Genomic DNA, 14601 nt, shown 5'->3' with positions numbered 1-14601 from the left:
TAGTTAAACCTATAAAGGAGGAAATGTGGAAAAGCAAGGATTCAAATTGATTGTATTTCGCTGCATATTTCCTCAGTGGAGGCACATGGACTAGTGGTTAGAGCAGCGGACTCACAGTCGCGGCATCGCGGGTTCGAATTTCAGACCGGGCGATGTGAGTGTTTATAAGCGGAACACCTAAAACTCCAAGCGGCTCCGGCAGAAGTTATTGGCGAACATCTGCTGACTCTTTCGCCACAACATTCTCTCACTCTTTCCTCCTGCATCTAGCAGCTCACCTGCGACAGACCAGCGTCCCGTCCAAGAGAGGAACCTATACGCTGTAGAAACCGGGAAACTGGCCCTTATGAGCAAGGCATGGCTCGAGAAGGAACAAAGAAACAGTAACATATTTCCTCACATTGTATAACTTCGTTACTTTTGTGTGTGGATTTAATTTTATTGATATGTATATATATATATATATATATTTAATTAATTATCTTAAGTGTTATTTACTAGATTTAATTGCAGTTCATCTTCTGTACACTGTACAATAACATATACGCGCACACGCACACATTCACGCAGTCTCCCAAATGTAAGATAGCAAGATGATAACGAGAAAAATGTAGATTGAAACAATAACAATCTCTCATAAGTATATGAAAATATCGTGATTATTATAAATTTACGAATCAGTCCTAGGACATTTTACAGAAATAGCACTACACGTTCACACTCCGACACCTTCTATTAAACAAATAAATATGAATATAAGGCGCATGAGTGATTGTGTGGTAAGTAGCTTGCTTACCAACCACAAGGTTCCGTGTTCAGTCCCACTGCGTGGCACCTTGGGAAAGTGTTTTCCATTATAGCATCGGGCCGACCAAAGCCTTGTGAGATGATTTGGTAGACGGAAACTGAAAGAAACCTGTCGTATATATATATATATATGTGTGTGTGTGTGTGTATATATATATATGTGTGTGTGTGTGTGTGTGTTTGTGTGTCTCGGTTTGTCCCCCCAACATCGCTTGACAACCGATGCTGGTGTGTATACGTCCCAGTAACTTAGCGGTTCGGCAAAAGACACCGATAGAATAAGTATTAGGCTTACAAAGTATAAGTCCTGGGTTCGATTTGCTCGACTAAAAAGGCGGTGCTCCGGCATTCCCGCAGTCAAATGACTGAAACAAGTAAAAGAGTAAAAGGGAGTTCTATTTATTAGACCAACTAGAATACACGATCCAATGCACGATTCCATTGATGTACTTAAACGAATAAGTTACAGCATATTATTTATATTGTTACCTGTTCTCATAATAGTTCACGCTGCTAATGTTCTTCTTCATTAAATTTAATATTATCCTTCTCTTGTGTTCGACATCAGCAGCATTTCTCACTGAAGAACACAGGAATAAATTTTGAAAAAAATAGTCCTTTTTTTTCTCACTTACTTTATATTTTATGCGTAGAAATTCTTAAGTCATGATATGCATTTTTAAATATATTCTTGCTTTCTTGATTTCAATACGAATCAAGCGATTTTACAGACAATTCACAATATGATGCATGCTCATTTCTTCTTTCTACATATGAAACAAAATACTTAGAAGATAACTGAAATTAATTTAAACTGAAATTATTTTTATATTAAGTTCTATTATTGTGGAGGGAACTGTGTGATACACAAAAGTTGAAAATATATTCTTTGATGATCAGAAGTTGTCCATACATACATACATACATACATACATACATACATACATACATGCATGCATACATACATACATACATGCATACATACATACATACATACATACATACATACGTACATATACCCATATATATACATTTGATTAGATTTGTGTGTATGTGTGTCTATGTACGTATATATTGGGTCATCCCATATATATTAGACTGTTTTATATTTATTTTATTTTTCAAAATTAAGATAAACAAAGTTCCTTTTTCATCTAAACTATATTCACCTTCATTTACTGCAATGCTCCGTCACCTATCTGGTAAAATTCCAAGATCCTCTTCCGAAATTCACTTGTCTGTTACGAAAAATGTATTGTTTTGACATCTACAGAATTCATATTTTTTCCGTTCGAATAGTTTTGAAGACTGCGCAATAAATGATAATCAGATGGGGAAATGACCGGCGAATATGTTGGATGGGGCATCGTTTCTCATGGAACCTGCCCCAACATTTAGAATTCCTTCTTCGCTGTGTGTGCCGAGCATTTTCCTGATGGAAGAACACCTTTTATCCTGAAACCAAGCTCCACGTAGTAGATCTCCTTTGTCATCGTTTGGGTTTGCTTTAAATGTTCTTAGTGAACAAAACTGTTCATATCCCACCAAACAGATAACACCACCTTACATGCGGGAAGATCTTCTTTAGCCTGGGGTGCCGGTGTTTCTCCTTTCCATAATTGTCTCGGCGCTTTACATTTTTACAGAAAACCCATTTCTCATCACCAGTCACTAAAACTGGTTTATTCAGGAAACGTGACGGCAAAGAAGGAAGGGCACACATTGATTCTGCGTGAATTAAGCGCTCGGAAATTATGTCAGGAACCCATTGACCCAATTTGCAGACTTCTCCTATGGTTCGCGCAGGTGTCGATGAATGGCTGATTGACCAAATCAAATCTTTCCTGCTAGTTTCTCAACAGATACGATGGGCTTTTGTTCCACCAGGATTTGCAGGATATCCTGGTCGAGTTCCACAAATATTGCAGGACGAGGCTCGTCTTCTGGGCTTTGGGATCGTAATTTCTTCAACTGCTATTGACACTGAGTTACGCTTATTGTCCGATCACTATTTACTGCATTAATATTCCTCGGACATTCCGTTGCATTGCTGCTATATTGGAATCCATAAGGCCAAATCTGCTGAATATGTACCTATGTCACTCCTATTATAGATTTCAAAAAATAACAGTTAAAATTGAATTGCACTTTTCAAAAATTGGTTTAAGAATAGGAACAAGGTAAGATGACTGCCTGCTTTTATATCAATTTCATGCAGGTAATTTATCCCGTCACCCTCAGTCTTTTACTTCATGTAATTTAAAACGAAACGCATTATTTATGGGATGACTCAATATATATATATTATATTTTACTTTTTTCAATCTTTGCACAGCGGTCATTGACGGACATTGCGTTGAAGAGTTATGTCGGAAATCGAATTCAGTATATATATTTCTTTACTACCCACAAGGGGCTAAAATAGATGGGGACAAAACTTTAAACTTTAAACAAGACTTTAAACTATTCAGTATATAGTTTAAAGTCTGGGGCGCATTCTGTCCTTTTTCTTTTAACGAAACTCTAAGTTACGCGGATGTAAGCATAGAAATACCTATTTCTTTATTACCCACAAGGGGCTAGACATAGAGGGGACAAACAAGGACAGACATAGGTATTAAGCCGATTACACCGACCCCAGTGCGTAACTGGTACTTAATTTTTCAACCCCGAAAGGATGAAAGGCAAAGTCGACCTTGGCAGAATTTGAGCTCACAACGTAACGTCAGACGAAACACGGCTACGTATTTTGCCCGGCATGCTAACGTTTCTGCCAGCTCACCACCTTAAGCATAGAAATACCGGTCACACACACCGATTGTCATGGGATGATGTAGAATTGAAACAAACACAAAGAAAAACAACCAAGTCAATAAATGACTGAAAGGAATCATAGCGAGGCTATTTTCCCCTGAAGCTTACCGTTGCTGCAGGAAAAACTTAAAAGTAATCAAATAAATAAATCACAAAATAAAACCCACAGTTCTGGAGATTGCAGAAATTAAATTCCGTTAGAAGTTCAACTTTTACATTGCAGTGGGTGATTTTGTTTACAGATACTTGTGAGCATACTAGCAGGAGCAATTCTCTCCCATTTGCAGTTTAAATAAGCACTTTAGTGAAAGGAGTTTCTCATCATGTTTCTTCTAGTAGCTCCACTACATGTCACAATGCCCACCGGTTACTTTAATGCTAGTAGATACGGAGCTTGTACCTTAATATTTTGCCTTTTTAGTTACTAATTGGTTACTTGTGACTTTTGATTCTGGTCCACATTGGATCGTTTATCGGGCTAAATTATACACACACACACACACGCACACACACACACATATATATATATATTATTTTATTCTTTTACTTGTTTCAGTCATTTCTGTGCGACCAAGTTCATATAACACACACACACACACACACACACATATATATATATATATATATATATATATATATATATATATATATATATATAATATATATATATATAAAACATATATATATAATGTACAATATCGGCGGCCACACTACTGCAGTAACGACCATCGTTTTCTTTGCATAGTAAATTATATTAAAAGAAATATATCCTATGATTATTGATAATTCGTTGGAACGTCACTTTGAATGCGGTTCTCTATTTCTTGAAGTGGATGTAGGACACAGTATCATTTCATGAAATTGTTACCTGATAATTTTTTACAAAGACTGCTTCTTATATTCAAGAAACATGACAATAAAGATTTGAAAGATTTCTTTTTATTATATTGTCTTAATTCTATTGTAAATAAATAAGGAACTAAAACACTGCAAATGCTCTTCCATTTCGCCTTCTGTATTCACGTTATACAAATATGTGAATATGTTAGAAATGATAATAACATCTCATTGCGCATACATGCTTCTTGTAAAATATATCAGTGGAATCTGCAATAAAGAATAATGGCCATGATATACGCTAGGATGTTTTTGTTAGTATTTTAGATTAAGGAAGGTGACTTTATTTTTGTAATTGAAGTTAATACAAAGAAACCGAAATTCAATCATTACAGGCTTTGTCATAACCAAATGCGAATTCTTGAAACTAAGAACACGGTTTGTACACATTCACAAAGAAGAAAATATATGGAAACATAATAAAAATATAAACAGTGAAAAGAAAATACATGCTATGTCTATGATCCATCATAGTTTGCATTCTTTCTCAATTAACACTATATCTGGTTCCTTATTCTCTGTCTCATGGTATTATTATTTTCGATGAAGACTCCGAATTTATATTCGCACCATATTTTTGCTCTGTCAAGTTCATACTTATTGCAGTGTCCCATGGACAATCCTTGCTATTTTGTCCTGACGTCTCTTATATTCTTTCTGGTTTAGTGGCATACATTCATTGGTAATATGCCATACTGTTTCACCGTTTTGTCCACAAATTCTGCACCTATCATTTTCTGGTGTGTTGCCTATTCTGTATTTGGTGTAATTGGTTGTTAATGCTTCCTGTTGGACCGCAGAGATTACAGCATACGTTTCCGGTTTTAAATCACTTTTAGTCATCCATAGCCATCTTTTTCTATCCGTTTCATCTTCGATATCCCTATGAAATTGTCCATGCATTATTTTCTTTATCCATCTGTTATCAGCTTCATTCATTCTCAGGTGCTTGTACAACGCTTTATCTTTGTAGTCTTCCAGCCAATACAAACCTGACACTCTTACTTCCAATAATAGCAGTTCTGTGGCATTTTTTACATATCATGCTATGTTGTTTTCTCTACTCTAATACTGTGCTCGCATCAAGATATCCCTACTTTTTTTGGTACTTACAGTCTGTCTGTGTCGCTTTTTGGGTGGCGTATCCCATATAAGTCAGTAACTTTCTTGTTACTAACCTCTTTAGTTCGTCCACTGTGCATGCGATTACCCCAGCTCCATATTTAAGCTGTGAAACATCCCAAATATTGATACCTCCTCTCTTATTCTATCCGTTTAATCCGTCTCAGTCTGCGCAAGTACTTCATCTTAAATTTTTCTTTCATTACTTTCTTCATTAATTTATCCATTTCCAATAACCCAATTACTTATAGGCCGTCCCTTCTATCTGCTTCATCACATTTCCCGAGGATATTGCTAGCCCGTCCATACATTTGATTTTCCTTCTCTTCGAGACTAACACACCACACTTTTCAGTCTGAATTCCATTCTGTTTTCAGCACTGAATGCTTACTCAGTATCAACGAGGAAACTGACTTGAGATTCATCTTTACTATAAAGTGTGGCGTCATCCATGAATAACAAGTAATTGATTTTCTGTTGGTGGCTCTTGAATACATACCCAGCCATTACCTTCTTTTGAATAAGTGGTATGGTATTATGCAAATACAATGATCAGTGGGGACGGTCTGTCCCCTTTTATGATATCTCTCCTGATTTCTGATTTCTATTGTCCCTAAACGTCTTCCATATGCTGTCAGTTCCGTCCTCCAATTCGCCATACTATTTCCAAGCAATCGCTCAACATTCGATGCAATACCAAATAGGTTCATACATTCCACAATCCATGCATGTGGGAATATATCGTAGACCTTACGATAATCGATACAAAACATGGCTTAGTTTTTCTCCTCTTGCAGTCTCGAATTATAGCTTCGTCTACCCGGAGCTAATCGCTGGTATCTCTGCATTTACACTTACAACCCTTCTGCTCATGTGGCAGGACTCCATTATTCGCCAGATATCCGTAAATTCACTCTGCGTGTATTCCAGTCATTAATTTCTACATAGATGGCAAGCAAGAATTTTTCTACCGTATTGCCTTTTTCAATGTTTTTCAAGCACAGCTCTGTCCTACCCATTGTCGACCACTCTGGATTTATTTGGTTGGTCGGTATTTAACTAGCTGTTCAGTTGTGCAGCAGTTCGTACATGACATTCACCAAATTTCTTTTGATCCAGTAGCCTTGAAATCCATCTTGTCCCGCGGCCTTCAGGTTGCCCCTTTTTAATCTGATTTCCTTCAGTTTCTTAACTGAAATGACTAATTCTGCCTGTTTTGGACAGACCACACTTTAGTTCAGTTCTTGCAACCGTTGAGTAGTTTTCTTGTGCTCCGTGCCATTGCTGCAGATGCCACTCCCAAACCTTTGACTTTCAATGTAATCTTGTATCAACTTTTCATCTGTACCCTCTCCATTTATATTTTTGTATTTCTATTTGCTTCTTCTGATCTACTCCGAATAACACATTTTGCTGCTATCCCTTCATTCTTTGGTTGTATCTTACCATTTTGCTATCTATTATTATTATTATTATTATTATTATTATTATCATTATTATTATTATCATTATTATTACTATCATTATCATTATCATTATTATTATTATTATTATTATTATTATTATTATTAGTATTATTATTATTATTATTATTATTATTATTAGTAGTAGTAGTAGTAGTAGTAGTAGTAGTAGTAGTAGTAGTAGTAGTAGTATTGGAAGCATTTATATATGAGAATATTACGTTTTATGTAAGAAAAACCAGTAAGATAATGAAATTCATGGCATATCATATTGTTTTCTCATTCTCATTTTTACATACATACATGTATAAACACACACACAGACACACAGACAGACTCACACACACATATATATATATATATATATATACATGTCTATCATTATGTGTATATGTATATATATATATATATATATATATATATTTATATATGTATATATCTATATAGATAGATAGATATTACTTACACATATGCATACTTACATATGTACATAGATAAACAAGGGGGAATTAGCAAGAGACGAACACGTCCATACATTTACTTTATTAGATGCCTTTGTTTACGTTTGCAAGTAATATTAGATATTTTTTCAATCCTGTACGTTTATCGATTAACTATGCCACCTATAACCTTTTACTTTGTCGATATGTTTACATTAATTATTTATTATTGTATTGACTTACACATATAGCTACATATTGATGATTAGACAAATTCTTTTGTTTGTGTATATGAACATATTTGTCCGTGTGTGCGTGAATGTGCTTTTTTGTTTGTTTCACAACCAATGTATGTTTTTATTTTCATTTTCGTAATACATGTTCATTTTTCCAGACATAGCTGTTTTCAAATATTCTACAAATTCATATAGTAACGAAATATTTTGTTGAGATAGAACCACCTCCAATTTTCCTTCTCTCTATGGTGACCATCCTATTATCTATAACACGCCCTTTCATTTCTTGCGTACTTATACTACGTACGAGTCTTTCCCAACCATAGAGATGTTTGTTACTTCCATATCATTTACCATATTCTACAGTAATTTTAATTTTAAATTGCAATTTTTTAAAAAAATTCGGTTAAGAAAAATATATGTAATGACCATTATTCATAACTTATGTTATATATCATTCTGTGTAAAATAATTCTGAGCGAAGTTCAATCACGAGTTACAATACAGAATTGTGATGAATCATCACCTTGGACTCCGCCATAAGAAAACTTGGAGTTCGTTACTAATGTAAACAATATTGCTAGCCTGGTGTACCAACAGAAAGCTTATGTAATATTTTGCCCAGATTGATAATCCCTCTCTGTTATCTATCTATCTTTCTATCTATCTATATATTTATATATATAAAGAGAGAGAGAGAGAGAGAACGTGATAAGGAGCATGAGAGATATAGGCATATATTTCCTTATCAATATTTGTTTTAACATTTCGTATTCCTCCATATCGATTAAAATTACAACACATTATCTCTCCCGCACATAGGCAATATTTCATTTATTCTATTTCCTTCCGATCTCGATAATGCTTTCTTTCTTTATCTGCATCTACGTATTTTCTCTTACATCCAAACTAGATTTATAAGGAAATATAAAGTACGAATTATTTATAAAATGATATAAACATATGTGATTTTCATAATTTTGTCAAGATATTCCGTGTAATTGTGAGCAACGTAAGGATATTTTTTTCGCTACCATAATAAAGTATAATACAGTGATCAATACCATAGGCTTGACACCAGTTTGGTAAGCTGCCGGAGGCCTTATAAATCAGTGAGGCATTGTGTGTGATGCGCAGAGGAAATGGAAAAGAGTTAATGATGCATGATTATCCAGTAAAATATGTTTATGGTTTAATTTGATGCATTCCATTGCTGGAATCATATGTTGTTTATTGTTAATATCCAAATTACCCAGCAAGCTATTTATATTTGCTTGAATTTCTGTTGTAGCATATGTTTGCGTATAATTAATAATTTATGATTTTGTGAACTTTACTGAAGGGTGGTTTCTTCAATAAACTTTATAGAATACAGGAGGCAGGAGTTTTTGCATAACAAAAGCCCAAGTGTTTTGGATTCCCAGTGCTTGGTGTGCATAGATTCTGAAGACCATATCTCAAGTGATGATACACTTTCATTTCGATTGGGGAAACTTACACATAAATACACCATATATCAAGAAAAGCTGACTCAATATAGCTTTCATTGTTTCTAAGATAACAAGATGATAAACGCGCTGAAACATCAGCACGCTGGAAATATTGCTAAGCCACATTTCGAATGCCTTTACCTTCCGACTTCAAATGCCTACGAGGTTGACTTCGCCTTTTATCATTCAGACTGTGACGACATAAATAACAGTTGAGCACTGGGGTCATTACAATCCCCGCATAGTTCAGTTCTTGTTACTACACTAGAAAAGATTATTTGTAAGAAAATACCACATTATTTAGCACTACTTATTTTTCCTCTGTCAGGGAACAAGTGCTCTGTTAACTGGTACTAGGTAAATTCAAGTGTACCTTTGGTATTAAGTTCATAGTATAAACGTCAGTTTTGTTATAAGATGAGACGAAGGTTGCTGATTATTCACACTTTGTTCTTAAATCTGCTCCATTTATCCGCCATGTCATTTCATATGGAATAATAAGATTCCGCATAAAAGGTTTCTTCGTGCTTTGTCTTGTATTTCGGCTCAGTTAATTAAGAATATTATCGCTCAACTGCAACACTTCCGGTATTTCACTCAATTAGCGCAGAACACTGTTCGCAACAAAATATTATTGTTATAGAGAGAGAACCCAAAAGGCTAAATATAAAAACATAGAATTTAGTTTCCAAAAATGTATATAGTAGAAAGAGGGCATCTTATAAATTGGATCATCTGTGTAGTTGTTGACGATCCTCGGTAGATGTGATGTACGTGGTGAAGAAGTTAGTTATAGTAGCGTTTTAATTTGGTCTTTACTCGAAGGCAGTAAGCTGGGAGAATCCTTAGCAGGCGGGACAAAATACGTAGCGACATTTCGTCCTCATGCTCTGAGCTCATATTCCGTCAAGGTCGACTTACGGGTTTGATGTTAATTGATTTACCCCCTCCCCCAAATTTTCTGGCCACATACCAAACTTAGAACCAGTTTAGCCTTTACTCCAAGAATCTCCACGCTGTGGCAGACAGCAGGAGACCTGAAATATTTCTGGACAAAATATTTACATTTTATGCTGTAGGTATTTTAATCAAGTCGATAGAAACCGAAGTAAGGTGAAATACATTCGCTTCCCGCTCGATTCTCGAAGAGATTAGATGGCTGACGATACGAAAATCATACCGGTTAAGGTGTATGATCTGTAAATTGTTGCAATTTGAATATAAACCGTAAATATACATATTACTGTGTAAGAACCCAAACAATATCGCTGGTGAAGCAATAGGGGACCATGTTTGATATTTCGGTTACAAAATGTTCTTAACGATGAACGCAATATTACAAAGAAAGATATATAACGATGATAAACATTTGTTTAAATCAACCAATTAAGGCCATGCAATTGTTGTTGTTGAGTTTAAGGATATTTTCTGAAATATCACTTCTCTCGTTCTTGTATCATATATATATATATATGTATATATATATATATATATATATATAATATATATATATATATATATATAAATATATATATGTGTGTATGTGTGTGTGTGTGTAGTTAATCCAAACATGAACACTGAGAAAGCACAAAAACGCGAGGACGTGGAACAAGTATAGTGTTATTGGACGTTCAGGAAAGGAAAGAAAGAAGGAGGATTTAACGTTTCGAGCGGAGCTCTTCGTAAGAAACTTAGAAAAAGAAAAGGTCCAAGGAAGGGAAGCCGGAGGAAGACATGCATACATACATATTTATATGTATGTAGGTATGTATGTATGTATGCATGCATGCATACATGCATGTATGTATGTTTGCATGAATGTATATATGTATGTATGTATGCTTGTATGTATGTATGTATGCATGTATGTATGTATGTATGTATGTATGTATGTATGTAAGTATGTATGTCTGTGCAGGTCATTAAGAGTGAAATGTACAATTTTCTTATGCAGCAAGTTTGACAGTCGTAAAGTAATATTTTATCCTGACAATTTATTGAGTTACATCATCGCTTTTCGAAATGCAATTCATGGTGTATTATATTGTGAGTTCTCTGTTGTAAATCAATGTTTTGAACTCATGCGTAGATAAAAAAAGATTGTGTTGTGTACGAATATGAGTTCCATCGTGGAACCAATGCATCCCAGATGGTGCGAAATATGAATAAGTTGTTTCATGACGATGTCGCGAATGAGCACACTGTACGTCGACGGTTTGAGAAGTTCCGGTTTTGTGACTTTATTCGATAAAATTAGCCCCGTTGTAGTCCTGAGGTCCTGAGACCAAGGTAGAAAATGATGAGCTGGAAACTGTAGTGTAAGCGGTTAAATCTCAATCTAAGTGTGAGTTAGCAGCAAGGTTTAATGTTTCGATTCTAACAGTATTGGACCATCTGAAATAAATCGGCAAGGAAAAAAAAGGGAAAGAAAATGGGTACCACACGAACTGAGCGAGCATCAAATGACACGTTGTCTTAAAACTTGCTGTGCTTTGCTGCCATCGCATAAAAATGAACCATTTTTGTATCGTTAGCTACGTGTGATGAAAAATGGATTGTTTTCAACAATAACCAGCATTCTGCATGGCGGTTGGCAAGAGACAAAGTGCGAAAACACAATCGGAAAAAGAATATTTACCATCGCTGGTGTCACCAACTACAGCTTCATAAGACCTGGTTATTCAATTACAGCGGATGTATATATCACCCAATCGGATGTAATTATTTGACTTTGAAATTTTAAAAGAAAAGGGAGATAATTTTCTTAAATCGTGTTCTCAATATGTTGTACTGTTGTAATGCATTTTGAGAACATCATTTTTATAAGGAAGTGAGCAGTTGTAAAACAAACTATTTTTCTCAAAATCAAAAAATGCAAGAAAAGTTACACATTGCCCCCATCGTTCCTAACTTTTATAATAATTTTTGAATACAAAACAGGCTGTAATAACGTACTCATCTTTACTACATATAGGTCTGACTGCAGCAAAATCTCCCGGTCAATAATTAAAATGCGGAAGACTATTTAATTGTTTTGGTTTGTTTATACAGTAAATTATCTGATGCAACAAAATATTAAGCAATGGTTATATAAGAATTTGTTAATTAAAAACTTGCATCATATATATGCATATTATTTCTTACAAGAAAAAATATCACTTGGTGATATGCCAAACTTGCTGTATAGTCGTTAATTGAAATGTAGTAATATTGAAAATTAAGGTAATTTGCGTAGCGTAGAAAATTCTGTTCAATATATTCCAATAACGTTAAATGTACAGTCTGAAAATGTTGAACTTAATTGCACAGTTTATATGATATTAGCTTCAGTTTTTACTTGATATATGCATGTTTATGAATTGGTGTGTCATGTTCCTTAATAATAATGACTCTTATTCCTTTTCCACTCTTGCTTTTAGCACTATCAGTGACTCTCAACGCGCACAGTTTCTATTCCGATATCATAACTTCCACTTTGGTCTGTCTACACTTTCATCATTTCTGTGTCTATATATTTTAATTTATGCTTTTTTAGGTGTGCTAAACGGGCGATAGTAATCTCTAACTCTGTGACATTGTAGAGCACATCGCAATCTAAATTTATGATTTGTCTTATTTATATTTCCTAATATTTACTATATCAGTGTCATTTTAGTTTGAGGTTTTCGTTTCCTCAACGCATGGTTTCTATTTGTGCTACCTTAATCAGCATTAAGGTAATTTTTGTCGACATCGACGGTCAGATTAGGTATAGAAATACGAGATATTTTATTTGGAAATAGACGAATCGATGGACATTGTTTACACTATGTATGCGTTTATTCTTTGCTGATTGGCTTTGTTCTTTCACTTCGGCTATGTTCTTCGGTAGTCGTCTTATCATTGTACGTCAACAGACATGAAAATTATAATAGTTTACGTTAAATCCTGTGTATATCAAATGGTATTTATGCTCGCTACATGGTGGAAATTTTTCTTGATACAAGCAATAATGAAGAAGCATACATACACATATATGTGCGCGTGTGTAACTTTGAGTCAGTGTTTGTGTGTGTGTGTGTATGCATATATATATGTGTGTGTGTGTATATGCATGTATATATATATATATATACATATATATACATACATACATATATATATATATACACATATATGCATATATACATATATACATACATATATATATGTGTATATATATCCTTATATATATATATATATATATGTATGTTAATCTTACGTAAGTGCGCTCTCAGCGATAAGCTATCTGGGAAGAAAAGTTGTCACGTTTCAGAATACTGTATTATCCGCTTTCATTTGCGCATTTTATGGAAGCACTCAGCATATTTGTCAATAGTTTCATGCACCTGTTTAAAAAACCAAATAATGCAAATATTAAACCCTCCTTATTATACAAATTGAACGTTGATTTTTCTTTTTACAATAAAAACAAATTGAACCCTTAATAGTAGTTGCAAATACGTTAGGAGATGCATTGTCTACTGGAACATTTTAATGGCTGCATTACTCTTGATAAATTTCCTATAACCACCTTTGTTAATATTCACAATTAACATAGTTATTCAGTACATATGTGGATATTTGCTTATTTCAAGTTCATCAGTCTGTAGCGCTGCATATGCACAACTGACGTCGATGAATCTAGTAAAAGGAAATATCAATAATCGTATATATGGTGGTATAGAAAAAATTCAGCCTTTCATTTATCCCTATTCGAATTATACCTTCCAAAGTTTGTCTTATTTCTTAAGTCTAAACATATTAGTTTATACATATACATACACCTCTTCCAGAGGAGAAAAACAACATCACTGTTGAATTCTTCTAGCAATCGTTTTTATTCTCTTTTTCGTATTTGCTGCCTTTTCGATATTTTCAGAATAATGTTTAGCAGGATATAAGTGCAAGGTAACACATTAATTTTTTTGCGATGGCATTTGAGAATAACAAACCCGTCAATACCTCTTGGCAAGACAGATATGATGAGTATGACGCTGTTTCTTCATGCGTATAAAAGAAGGACAGTTTATCACACTAAAGTTTTACTAGCGCATTATGGAATTATCAACCTGTGACGTTTGTGTCATTAGAAAAATTGCCAGAAAATAAATTTCCAAACTCGTAACACAAGCATGAAAAATTTCAATCATGATTGCGAATTTAATTCATATATTCAGCGCTTCATTACGTTTGCATATAAAGCGGTACCTACATAGGCAGAAAAATATCTATATCGTTCTCTTTGCATGCATCTCTATCTCTCTATCCACCGAGACGTATATACACACACGTACGCGCACACATAGAGGCA

This window comes from Octopus sinensis, linkage group LG15, assembly GCF_006345805.1.
Source record: "Octopus sinensis linkage group LG15, ASM634580v1, whole genome shotgun sequence".
Taxonomy (NCBI): Eukaryota; Metazoa; Mollusca; class Cephalopoda; order Octopoda; family Octopodidae; genus Octopus; species Octopus sinensis.
This window is presented reverse-complemented; position numbering follows the sequence as displayed.